At 44.9% G+C, this 13,867-nt stretch overlaps 1 protein-coding gene across 2 annotated transcripts in view; it reads right to left on the reverse strand.

Moving 5' to 3' along the window:
* Nucleotides 1-13,867, reverse strand: part of SH3RF3 (SH3 domain containing ring finger 3) — a 374,857-nt gene that overhangs the window by 338,829 nt on the left and 22,161 nt on the right. The window lies entirely within an intron of this gene.

A 13,867-nucleotide genomic window follows, 5' to 3' on the forward strand; every position in this document is an offset into this window, starting at 1 on the left:
CCCATCTGCCTTACCATGCTGCCACTCCTGGACCACACTCTAGAACACCTTATATCCTAAGCAGACTTTCAAAGACATGTCAACTGTAGTTTCTGGTAAAGTGTTTTGTCCAAAATTCCATGATTATCAAAGTAATAATAGCTATGGGCTATACAAAAATAAAGACTTAAGTTCACTATCGTCAGGTAATCAGGATGTGACATTTATTTCATTATCAGTTAATGCAATACAGTCTCTGAGTTAAAGAAATTCACATATTTCTGCTACTTAAATAAAGTCACAGAAACAATGAAATTCCTTCTATATTCAGACATGTTACCTGAGTCTGTTATCCCTACAGAGAGCTATCCTACTTGCAAAGGGATGGTCAGTTTGTTCAGCACAAAGTAATTTTATGCATCAGTCTGGACTCCTTCAAGGAAGCAGGAAAGAAAATGGACCAATGAACAAGTTAGCACAGAGCAGGCAAGAAATGCTTATGTCCTCCTTCCCTGTGACTAATGCTCTCCTCCTCAGGGAGCTGGGTCGTGTTGATCTTCACCTTCGTCACCATCATGACCATCATCATCCTCATAACATAGAGTAAGAGAGCATTTCATGAATTTCTGAAGACTCAGAAATTAATTTCAAACCACCAGGGGAAGGCTCTACAAACTTAACAAAATAATATACCTATCTCCCAGCAAGCACAAATGCATCCCAAATGGTGTTAAATTCTGGGAGACAGACAAGCATTGTCCCATAGTTGATTTTTTAAAGTTTTTATTTAAATTACAGTTAGTTAACATACAGTGTAGTATTAGTTTCAGGTGTACAATACAGTGACTCAACACTTCCATACATCACCCCATGCTCATCACAACTGTCCTCCTTAACATCCATCACCTATTTAACCCATCCCCATACACACCTCCCCTCTGGTAACCATCAGTGTGCTCTCTATAGTTAAGAGTCCATTCCTTGGTTTGCCACTCTTTTTTTTTTCTGCCTTTGCTTCTTGAATTCCACATATGAGCGAGATCATATTGTATTTATCTTTCTCTGACTAACTTATTTCACTTAGCATATTCTCTACCTCCATCCATGTCATTGCAAATGGCAAGATTTCATTCTTTTTAATGGCTGAGCAATATTTTATACACACACACACACACACATGTATCTTCTTCTCCATTCATTGGTCAATAGACATTTGGGCTGTTTCCATAATTTGGCTACTGTAGATAATGCTTCTATAAACATTGGGGTGCATGTATCCCTTTGAATTAGTGTTTTTGTATTCTTTGGGCAAATACCTAGTATTACAATTGGACTGTAGGGTAGTTATAACTTTTTGTAGGAACTCCACCATTTTCCACAGTGTCTACACCAGTTTGCATTTCCACCAACTGTGCAAGATGGTTCCCCTTTCCCACATCCTCGCCAACACCTGTTGTTTTTCCTGTGTTGTACATTTTAGCCATCCTGACAAGTGTGAGGTGGTGTCTCATTGTGGTTTTGATCTGTATTTCCCTGATGATGAGTGATGTTGAGCATCTTTTCATGTGTATGTTGGCCATCTGAATGTCTTTTTTGGAAAAAAATGTCTATTCATGCCCACAGCTGATTTTTAATCACAAAGGAAGTTACAACTCAGTATCATTAGATAGTGTATTTGCAGAGATCCTAGCAATATTGCTCCATGGAAAAGGCTGCCTCCTTTAATGAATCCTCAGCTACCAGGTATCAAAGAAGCAGCCCTTGTGACCCTAAGAGAGTCCCTTTACACAAACCTATGAGCTGCCTTTCTCCCAGGCACTCAAAACCTGCTTTCCCTTTGAGGAAGAGAGGAAGCCGGGGGTCAGGAAGGAGCCATGCAGCTACAGCAGAGGGCCACAAGCATGCTTGCAAAGACCATTCTCAATGAGGTCTTAACACTGGGAATACAGAGCTGTCCCTACCAGGCCTACTTTCTATCAAGAAGCAGGCCACAGTAGAGTTTACAGCCCTAATGGCCTCTCACCAAGTCCATCCCAGGAGGCATCACAGCAGGCTGAAAGGAAAGGGACTCACTGCTCCTCTCCTGGATGACAGAAACCAGCAAAAAAGCAAAAAGGCACCCACTGAATGGGAGGAGATATTTGCAAATCATATATCTATATGGGGTTAATATCCAAAACATAGAAAAATCTCATTCAACTCAATAGCAAAACAAAAATCCAATTAAAAAATGGGCAGAGGACCTGAATAGATATTTTTCCAAAGAAGACATACAGATGGCCAACAGACACGAAAAGATGCTCAACACTGTTCATCATTAGGGAAATGCAAATCAAACCACAATGAGATATCACTTTATACCTGTCAGAATGGTTAGTATCAAAAAGACAAGAAATAATGGGTGTTGGTGAGGATGTGGAGAAAAGGGAACGCATGTGCACTGTTGGTGGGAATGCAAACTGGTGCAGTCACTCTGGAAAACAGTATGGAGGTTCCACAAAAAGTTAAAAATATATCTACCAGCAACTATAGTTCTGGGCATATACCCAAGGGAGATCAAGTCACTACCCCCAAAGAGCTATCTGCACCCCCATGTTCATCACAGCATTTACAATAACCAAGACATGGAAACAACCTACGTGTCCATCAATGGATGGTACATATACACACAGACGTGTGCACGCACACACACACACACACACACACACACACACACACACAATGGAATATTACTCACACATACAAAAGAAGGAAACCCTACCATTGATGACAATATGGATGGAGCTAGAGGGCATTAAGTGACTGATGATATAAGTTAGAGAGAGAAAGACATATACCATATGATTTTACTAACTCTAAGGAAAAAAAACAAGCTCACAGATACAGAGAACAGATGGGTGGCTCACAGAGGCAGGTGCTGGGGTTGGGGGTAGGAGAAATGGAAGAAGGGGGTCAAGGAGAAGAGAAGGGAACTGCTTGAACCCCCTGGTTTTGATTCAGCCACAGTTCATGTCTGGAGAGCACAGACAGACACCCATCCTTGCTGGAGGGTAAGAACTAAGTATATCTTCATAAGGATCTATAATCAACTGTTACCTATAAGGATTTAATGTGAAAATCATGCCAAAGCCCACCTATGTATTCAGGACCTACTTGCATGGCTTCCACAGGCTTCTTAATAAATTATAAACTTAACCTAGAAGTATAGAAATGATTTTTGCCTCTTTATTCTAACAGTATGAACAGGGAAAACCTAAAGATAAAGTGGGTTTCTCAAGGGCAGAGGCATGCCCAGCCCCAGGAGTGACACCTCAAGGTCAAACAGGAGTTTCAGTGGACAGCCGTCTCTCATCACCCCCAAATGACCACATCCTTGCTTTGCCCATTCTTCCCACCTTTCTCATTAGGTACATGAGAAACCGTGAGGTCTGCTTCTGTTTCCAAATGCATAGTGTCTTCCCCCATTAAAGCATCACTGCTTGAAGGGAAAGGCTCCCTCTAATGACTCACCCTGAATGTGGAGTTCAGAGAATTTAATGACGCAGATGAGCACAGTTTTGCAAGATCACAACCACTTGTGCCCAGCTCAGGCAGGCAGTCTGGGCAACAGTATGGTCTAGAGATTCTCATAAGCCTGTCCAGATGCACCTGCACCACACCAGGGCCCTACCTGGCCCACCCCCTGTGTCAGGGTGTCAGGCCCGCTCAGCTCACAGTGGACAGCTACAAGCTACAAGAAGTCAGGAGAAGGTGACAGTCAAGCATAAGGATTTAATTCAGGTGGTCCCCCTCGGAAAAGGGACCCCTCCCTCTCCTGTCCATCTGCAAAGCCCTCAAATCAACTAGTATTATCAAGCTTACAGTCACGTCACTCTTCATAGCTGGCTCCAAATAAGGCAGGACAACCCTGGACTGGCTCTTCCCAGCACTGTGCTCTGAGATCAACCGCCAAAAGGCCAGAATCAAAGTGAGAATGGGAATGTCATCTCCCGACAGCCAGACCCTCCAGCAGATGGTGAAAACATGTAGTTTTGATCCCTCCAGAAAAGCTCTGAATTTGTAACCCGGTGATGAAATGTTTGCAAATCAGAGCATTCATCGCTGTTTGGACTCCCAGAAAGCAGAAGTTTTAAGCCTAACAAGAAGGTACTTTAGGCATAACCAAAGGCCTACCTTATTTGGGTTTGTAAGATGATTTCATTTTAGCAAATCAAAGTCTCACAGAGTCCCTACACAGAACAGGCTTCTCTCCAAAGTCACATTTTAGAGGGATCACCTTGTACAATGTGTTCATCCATTTAATGAATGATAGGTGCAAGAAATATAAAAATGAACAAAGCCACAGCCCCTTGCCTCATGACACTTACGCTCAACTGGGAAATTTGGACACAAAATGATACAGAGGTGCAGTGACAGTCCAACGGGAAGTCCAGAGTATGACAAAAGGAAAAACATGAACAAGATGGAGAGCTCTTGTACCCACTATCACCTGTAACCAACAGCCATCAAGTTTCTACAATATTCTTTTCATTTTTTAAAAGATTTTATTTGTAAGTAATCTCTACACCCAACATGAGGCTCAAACTTACAACCCCAAGACAAAGAAGCACATGCTTTACCAACTGAGTCAGCCAGGTGCCCCAAGTTTCCACAATATTCTTTAATCAAATATAGGCCAAGATTATAGAGAGCTACTAATTCAACTCCTATTATAGGCTACCAGTGCTGAGAAGCCACCGTGTATTAATGTCTGTACCACATCTCCTGCCCCTGTGGTTTCTCTTAAATTTCTAAATAAATGGGCAGCCATGTTTTGGACTAAAATGCCACTACTCTCCTTTTTACAAGGCCACACTGTTCTAGAAAAAGTGGAAGAATAAAATCCCATATGGCAGGAACCATATCATAAAGGAATACTCAGAACTACTCCTATACCAATTCTGCTAATAATTCACCTCTGGGTTGCCACACCTCCATAGGAAGGTGGCATTGCACTTCTGACACTGCTCAACTATCCAGCTTGCTGGGGGTCATATCCAGGAATGGGTATTTTATAAGAAGGCAGAGTATATGTTATGTTGAATGTAAAAACAGTGATGTTATTTTTATTTAAGTAGTAAGCCTTACACATACGTTATAGCCTCCAAAATAATCTTTTGAAAATCACATATGGGGGACAGAGTTTTATAATTAATTGTAGTTTCATACTTACAATTTTAACATGTTAAAAGTGAAAGCTAGAGTCTTATACCATACCAGAACCCATAACAATTGCCAATAAGATGAACGGGGAGAAAAGACATTCCATACTGTTTTGAGGAAGAATTTATGGGTCATTTTTTCTTTATCTCATGCTCCCTAAATTCTTTGTTTGTACTCAGAATATTTCCCCTTCATTTCCTCCACTGGAATTCCCTCAAAGTAACTGAATGATTTTTTTTTCCTGAATAATCTTTTCTTATTGACTCTACTACAACTTAGCAAGGGGGCAGTGTCTCTGTGTACAAAGGTATAACACCACAAACAAAATCAACAGAAATAGGAAAGGGTGTATATCTTCAAACAGTAGAACTCAGGACAAAGACAACCACGTAAAGGTGTTCACGTAGCTTCTTTGTGGCTGGCCCAAGCTTACCCACACAGCCTGCAAGGGTATTTATCTATAGAATGAGCAGGAAACTGGCAGAAATGGGAAAATGAATAACCCAATAGTGGGGGGAAAAAGAGGGAAGGAAGACAGAGCTAAAGTCAGATACCTGAGACATAAAATTAGCCATTGGGCATTTCTCAAACAGGGCACAGGTGTCCAGCCAAGGGGACACATGAAAACATGAATGTCTACACGAAGCCACAAATACACTGAATTGTGCTTAAGCAAACATGTTTAGCTCACTCATGCCAAGTGAGCACTCCTGTGTGCCCAAAAAGGGAAGAATCTGAGGGGGCAGTCCCAGCAGGAAAAAAATCCCCAGCCTGTGGTATCTCTGGGGCAAGAGAGACTGCCACATGGGCTCCAGGTGTGATGTGTCTATGCCAGGGGGGATACAGTCTGAAGAAGGGCTGCTGTGAAGTTGGTCAGCAACTTCTCTGTCAAGATCCAGAAACCAAATATTCCAGGCTCCATGGGCCCCATGCCCCTGTCACTATTCCTCCACTCTGCTGCTCGCTGTAGCGGGAAAGCAGCCTCAGACAGTTAACAAGGGGGCATGGTGGTGTCCAATTCCCATGGGCTGGGATCTGCCTCCACACCCTGCTTTAAAGCATGCTCCTTCCACCTGAGTCTTGCTTTTCTTCCAACAGTGGCAATGTGGTGCACTGAGCCCACCATCCTCTTTCCTGCCAATGATCCCTATTTGAGTCAGGAAGGAGCAGGGAGGGTATGTGGAAATGCGGGGCTGTAGACAGGTAGTCCCACTAGCAGTTCCTCTGCCCTCCAAAATGAAAGTAAACTTTCTTGACCCTCATGGTAAAGATCTGTTTTTGGAATTAGCACTGTCTTACTCCACTTTTGTGGTTGATGGTTTTACTTGAATTTGGCAGGCTGTGGACCTATTGCTGGGTATCTTTATCTAAAGGGGAGGGGAACCCCAGGAAAAACCAACCCAGTAGGCAAACACAAAGTTCAGTCAAGGCTTATTGCCAACAGGAACGGAAAGTGATCCCCTGGAGGACACTGGCCACCTTCCTTTATATTCCACTGAAGAGGTTTTGAAAAGAAAAACAATTACAACCTCTCCAATGGTTATTTACAACCTCCCGAATGGTTATTTTCATTCGCAAGGTCCAGTTGTGGTGTAGTGACTGACCATCGTCTGTCAACCCCTCTGAAATCTTAAAGTAACCTGCAGCATCTAGAATAGGGAGAAGAAGGTAGAAACCTAGGTCCTCGCATAGCAGGGTGCTGTAGCCAGCTTTTACCAGCTCAAGGGCTAACAGTTAAATTTTGGAGGTTTCACAAGCCAGTGAACATCACGTTGGTAATTTGAAACTGACCATGGTGGGAGCATTGATACCTTAAAAACTGGCAAATGCTACATGTCAGTGAACTTTCCTTCTTGCTCCCAGAGGCCCAGTTTTTAAACTTTTACCAGCACACCACTGTCCGGGAGAGTCCTAGAAAAGGAAGCTGGGGAGGTAGAAGCAGGAATACTTAATAGCACATTGGGAACCAGACAGGTTTGGCCACAGAGTCTGCAGAAACAAATCAGAAGCGGGGGTAGGGGCATAGGAGTCATCCAAGACCAAGAATTTCTAGGGGTTTTAACATGACTGGGAGAAGAGAGAGCCCCTCAACCACCCAAAGCCAGTGACGCTCACCTTGAGGCAAATATATAGACACAGACATCACATAGCAAAGCAAACAAAAGGCCCAGGGAAGGAAAGACACTGAGAAGTAACATGTCCAGACCACGAAATTGAAATCAGTCTCAGCCCATCCATCAAACTCTAAGTGCATTCTCTCATTCATACTTGGTCCAACCACAAAGAGTTGGTAATAGACCAGAGAGATCATGGAAAACACATTGTGTAGGAGGAAGAGGAACAATTACTGAGCCGTTTCCTGCTCACAGGGAGCTGCCAGCTGTGCATCCAACAGCACCATGATATCAGTTACTAACTATGGAGCAGCAAGACTTCCAAGCCTCAAACACCTGTTCTCTGGACATCTAGGAAGAGCCTCATCTGCCCTCTCATGACCCTAAACAGTCCACCTGCAACTTCTGTTCTCCCAACACTGTAATCACCTGTTTCATTAGAGAAGAAACCAAACACGGTACCCTACAGCTGACACACTACACCCCAGAATTAACTGTGTCTGAGCAACAGCCGTACTCTCATTCCTGCTTCCAGGGTGAGCTGGGCTCTCAGGCTGCATGAGCTCCCTCGGTGGGGCTGTGTGCCACCCGGCTGCCAAGGTCGCTACTACAATCTCCTCCACTTCAGCCTCCTATTTGATGGGATGAGCCCTGGTCTATCACTATAAATACCCTGGGCTTTTTTCCCTTGAAATCTGGGAAGCCTGTTACTTTAAGAGAAGCTGTAAACCTCTAAGCCAGGTGACAACCTCAGCCATCTTAAAAGCTGGCAGCTAAGAGGCTCTCACAACTAAGCAAAGGTAAGGAAGAGGCTGCTGTTCCTAGTGTCATCTGTGGTCTCTGGCCCTGTGGCAAGGAATGAACTGTTCATCTCATGTCAAAGGCTAGAGGAGCCATCACTGGGGAGTGCAAGAGCAGCCCTGGCTTTGTGGGCACCTGTAAGCTGTCAGAGCAACTTCCTGCACCATACCTCATAGGGATTTTAACAGCAATGCTGAGATGTTCTGTGTTCACAGAAGGTGAGCTTGTCTTCAGTGAGAAGCCGATGAAGATCATCCCAAGCCACAAACATCAGTGAGCTCCAGGGCACAGGCCCTCCATTATCTCTGGAGTCCACTGTTCAACCAAAGACATCTGTGGCAGAAAACAAGAGATGTCCTTCTGCAGCCGCTATCTCTGCCAGCCAGCAGAATCCTGAACCAGCACAGTCCCTCCGTACCTTGGGGATACACCCAGAGAGACAACTGGGCAGGGGCAGTAATTCTGTGACACCTTGTCCACATGAGGCACTGCTGGTGTGCAGTGCACTGGACCCCCTCCTCAAACCACCCCAGGAAGCTTCATGCTCGCACTGGACAGAAAGGAATCTGAAGCTCAGCACAGTGGCCTCTCACTCCCAGGTCACACAGATGAGCCTGAAGCCAGTCTCGGCCCGGCACTCCTCCCTTGCTAACTCCTGCTAACCCTTGGAAGAGCAGCCAAGACTCACGCGTACCAAACACCGTGGGCTCATGCCTGGCTCAGAAGCAAGAATCTCTGTGCCTTTCAATCACCCCATGTGACTGAACTGCTACATTATGGCTCAAAGAACCAGTCTCACTGGGTTGACTGTGATTTTATGCAAAGAAAGCGAAGAGCGCAACAGGAAGCCTCAAAGAGCTTCTCTTCTAAGGAAAATCCATCACTTTGGGCTCACAGCACCTGCCCTCCTGCTCTCCCCAAGTTCCAAGCCAAGTCTGAACCTGGGATTCATTTCTCCCTTCAGCCTTGGGGCGAGGTTGAGGCTCTTGTCACCACCTTACACTGGACAGCTGCCACCATGGGCCCTCTGCAGCCCTGTCCACCTCCTGGGGGCCCCTGTAATATCTCCTGCAGCCACACCTCAACAGCTCCTCCCAGCCTACAGGTCAAGTCCACACTCCTGGGCCAGCCCCTGAGGTCCATCCAGACCTGGATTCTAGAGCCAGGCAGACGACAGGGAGAGTGTCTCTGAGTCAAGGACAGGGAGTCTGAACCCTAGCTCCACCACTCTGAGTTCATTTTCATTGGAAAATCAGGGCTCACAAGTATACTTAGCCCACAGAGTTACTGTGAGAATTAAATGGGATGAAACTGGTGAATCTGACCACCACTGGATGGTGTGAGGAGAAGTGGCTGAGGCTGGGACCCAGGCCGCCCCCACACGCATAGCTGAAGAACAGGGGAGCGATGGGCAACTTCCCCCATTATTGCTTTACATGTAACAAAAGGAGCTGCAAGCAGTAGCTGTAGGAGCCTACTTCACTGAGACCATCCGTGTGACCCAGGGAGGCCCCCTCATCACCTCGATTCCTGACCCAGTGCTGCAGAGCAATCATGGGCTTCACTCTTAGGTCACAATCACATTTCAGCCCCTCACCAGCTATGGGACCTTCGACAAATCACATTACCTCTTGTGAATTCTGCTGCCAGTCAGTAAAATGGGGGCCCTGCCTCATGATTTTATGGACGACACACAGACTTGTAGTCTGTAGAATAAAATGAGTCAGAGTGAAATATGTAAATATCCATAACCATTAATATAATTTCCTCTGGTCATATTACAACAACCCAGGAAATCCATTTCAAGAGATCTCATCCCAACTGGCAAGAAGGTCCAAGAATGCCACATGTAGTCAGCACGAGGCTGCCTGTATTTACCAAAGAGACTCCTGGAGTCCTTCCCAGGGTCAGAGATACCAATCTTTCCATGTAAGGGAAGCAAGCCGAAGTAATATGCAACTTCTGTGCGATCTGAGGGAGAAATCAACCTTTATTCACCCTTCTTTGGTAGTCCTTAAATAAATGACAGGACATGAACCAAAAAGAAAGCAGAAGTGCCTCCTTCAACCATTACCAAGAAATCAGAAGCTTCTCCTCTGCTCCCTCAGTTCAGCGTAGGGCTAGTTTTAAACTCATAATCAGGTAAGCTCCAACAACCTTTTGCATCATTTTTTTAAACTCAAAATTCATTCTTTAATGTCCATACTTAGTGATTCTCCATGGAATCACTCAAAGGTCCTGAAATAAATGCTTTAGGTGGGCACTTGCTCCCGCTGAAAACCCTTATCCAGGATGAGAAGTATCAACAACCCAGGCCTGGGGACACTACAACAACCAGGAAAACATGACACGGATACCTGATCTTGGTAAGAGCGTATGTGAGCCCCCATCTATGACTCATGGGGTTAATTCCATAAACCCAGTGCCAAGCTCACTGAGTTAACAAGCTTGGTTCTGATCTGCTAAGGTGGGTAATTAGAGAGTATAGAAATTGGGAGGATGGCTAGCTGCCAGCAGTTTTTAAAGTGACAGCAAAGGTGGAGAGAGGACCTTGCTTTCAACAATATGGCCCATTTGTACATGAGTGAAACAGACCCACAGGGTGGGTCAGGAGCCCCCTCCCCTGAGGTGGCCCTGAATCACAGGACAGCTCAGTAATGACATGCAGGATGACCCCAAGTCACCAAGCAAACCTAAACTAATCCAATATACTTGGGACAGTAAATACAGCAATTTTAGAAAGATGTCCAACAAAATAGCCCAAACAAAGCCCTGACCTGGGAGAGTAAGTATGTACTCAATTTTATATTATTTATACACATCAACACATGTAATATTATACATATTGGCAGGGCCTACTTCTTCTAAAGTACTGCTGGAAGCCATATGAAAGTTCAATGTTACAACTCAGGATTGAATTACAGGCCAGATCCTCTGCCTGAAATAAATCATAAATAACTAAATATTTTTCATCAAAGCAAAGATACAACTTCAAAATTCGAACATCATTAAAACAGTAACCACTGTCTCATACCACAAGTACCATAAAATAGGCATAAATACAAAATACACATTGAATAGGATACTACCTAACATTAGCACAGCAATTTGCAATTTACAAAACACCTTACACAGCACGTCTGACAGTCACCCTGACCTCCAGAGGGCAGGAGCTCCAGTGTGCCATACAGCAGCAATGAAACATTCTCTGTCCTATTTCATGAATCCAACAGAAAAAAAAATGGCTGGAGTCATTCCAGGCTGAAGTCATTAAAGGTGACAACTGAAATGGAAAATGTAAAGCCATCTTCAGGGATGAGAGCAAGAACTCCAATAGCTCAATTTGGGAAACGGCCTCCAAAAGCACCTCCTCTGAGACTCCCAAGCAACAGCCCAAACCCACCTGGGCCCATGCTGACCCTGTCCAAACACTAGGCAGCTCAACCACAAGCCAAAACTATCCATCTGGAATCCAGGAAAGCTAAGAGAAGGAGACAGTGTACCCCTGGAGCCTGCTACCTCTAATTGAGATGTCCTGCCATGACCTAGGGCCAATTCTAATGTTGAGAGAAAGCTCTGGTTTCCCACCAATGAAGAATTCAAGCTGCCTGAGGAAGCCTTCACAAAGGCTCTTCGAGACCTTTGAGAAGGGCTGATGGTCCCATCCCAGGAACCATGCTCAGGACCACCTCTACTTCAACTACTAGAGGTCAAAGGCACCATGAGTGAAATGCTTTACACCTCATCTATACCATCTGCCCCAAGTTATCCCCAAAGCCACCTGCAGCAGGACAACACACAATCCTCCCAAGATCAGGAAAGGTTGGGGCACTCCCTCCCCTGGTCCCAGCATTTCCTGACCTCAGGCTCATCTGGTCACCCAGATAAGCACAGCAACAATGAAAAGCACCATGTGAGACCCACACCACCCTCACCACCCACACCAGCAAGCTCTCTCAAGCCAGACCATCAGTCACGCCCCATGCAGGGAAGACATTCTGAAATCAAATGGAGATGAGACTGACACTCTAGAAGCAGCATTAAACCTATGAGATCAAAGTGTGAGAACCACAGCATATTGTAATATCTGTACTTTGATGTGTCAACATGGAAGGCTTGGGTCTGCTGGTCTGTACCCTGAATCCTCAGAATCATGGATAGGGCCCCTTCACCTGAACCACAGTCATATCATGAAGCTCCTTATAATTTGAACAAGGAGCCAGAATTTCACTTTGTATAGGGCCCCATCAATGATGTAGTGGTACAGACTACGAAGGTCCCAGAGTGCCAGAGATGGTTGGGTGGCTCTGTAAGATGGGTCTGCAGGAAATCCCAGCTCAGTCAACAGAGAAACACATGGCAAGAGTACATCCTCTGCCACACCAAGTCACAACTTAGTCCCAATTCACCAGAAGCAAAGTCACATGGATTAACTTTCACTAGGACATGCCCATCCTTCACAGTGGCTTCCACACACAGACAGATAGCACCTAATGGCCCAGTCTGCAGGAGGCAGGCAGGTCAAGTCCTGGCACTCTGGGCCTGGTGTAGTGTCCATCTACTCCTGACCTTACGATTCCTCCTCAGGGAATCATAGCAAATTTTCTGCCTCTTTAATAACCCCCCTTATCTCCTTCTCAACAGAGCCGATCTGTCCAACAAAACACAAATTAAAAAAATCACTGAGAAGATAGAGAAAAAACATACAATTCAGCTTTCAGTAATGCTTTCTCAGTTACTGCATAAACACCCACAATACCTTTGAGGATGGATTTAATTTCTCTTATCAAAAGGAATGTGCCCCTCAACCTCACCCACAGGCAAAGTTGAGGGCTAATGCTATCATGCACACATTTTGACCGAGGTTAGTTCTAGTGAAATATTTGCCCCAACACTGTGTTTTGCTCTGCTGGGAACAGGCTTCACAACAAAAGCTTCACAATTACTGTCTATGGACCAGGTCCATTTCTTCCTATCGGAATCTGCTTCCCAGAGGGGCTCAGACTCAGCTGCAATCATCGCATCAGTGGCTTTAGGTTTCAGGGCTACCTTTACCAGGGAAGATTTCATTCCAGAAATGGAAGCTTTAAACACGGCACCCAGGGACTCTACTGGAGGGAAGGGGAAGGTGTGCTAAGATTTACTCTTCTTGTTTGAAGGACAAGGTGTTTCAACTATGGGCAACAAAACTCTGACAGGCTGCTCCATGGGGGAGAGTGAGCAGCACACCGCACCAGCCTAGTGAGGACACTAGGGGACACCCCAGGTTCCCACCCATGCCCACTCCAGATGGAATCCGTTAACTGAATTTCCAATGCAATGCTAACTCTTTATTAGGTAATGCCATTTAAAGAGAATGATAATCCCCACAGCCTTAAACAGAAATATGATAATATACAATATAAATTAAAAAATGCAAAAATCCAATTTCCATGTAGTGAACTCTGAAACATTCCACAGTTTCCATTATTCTAGCTTTCATTCTAAATGCTATAATGCCACTGTTGGCACATCAGGTCCCCAGAACAAGACTATTATACACTTGTTCCTCACTTGAAATATGAGCCCAGAATTATTTACTCAATGCACTGTGCATGTCAGCTAACAAAAGCACTGCATGAAGGATCTGACAAATGCACAGGGAAAGTGCAGGCCACCCCCACACACATTCCCCAAAACCATAAAGATATAACAGGTTGATGGAGAAGGGAAAAATATCCACCTGCTCGTATGCTACTGCCTGTCACCCCAGAAAATGGACAGGCTGGCAG

The sequence above is a fragment of the Prionailurus viverrinus genome, chromosome A3 (assembly GCF_022837055.1).
Source record: "Prionailurus viverrinus isolate Anna chromosome A3, UM_Priviv_1.0, whole genome shotgun sequence".
Taxonomy (NCBI): Eukaryota; Metazoa; Chordata; class Mammalia; order Carnivora; family Felidae; genus Prionailurus; species Prionailurus viverrinus.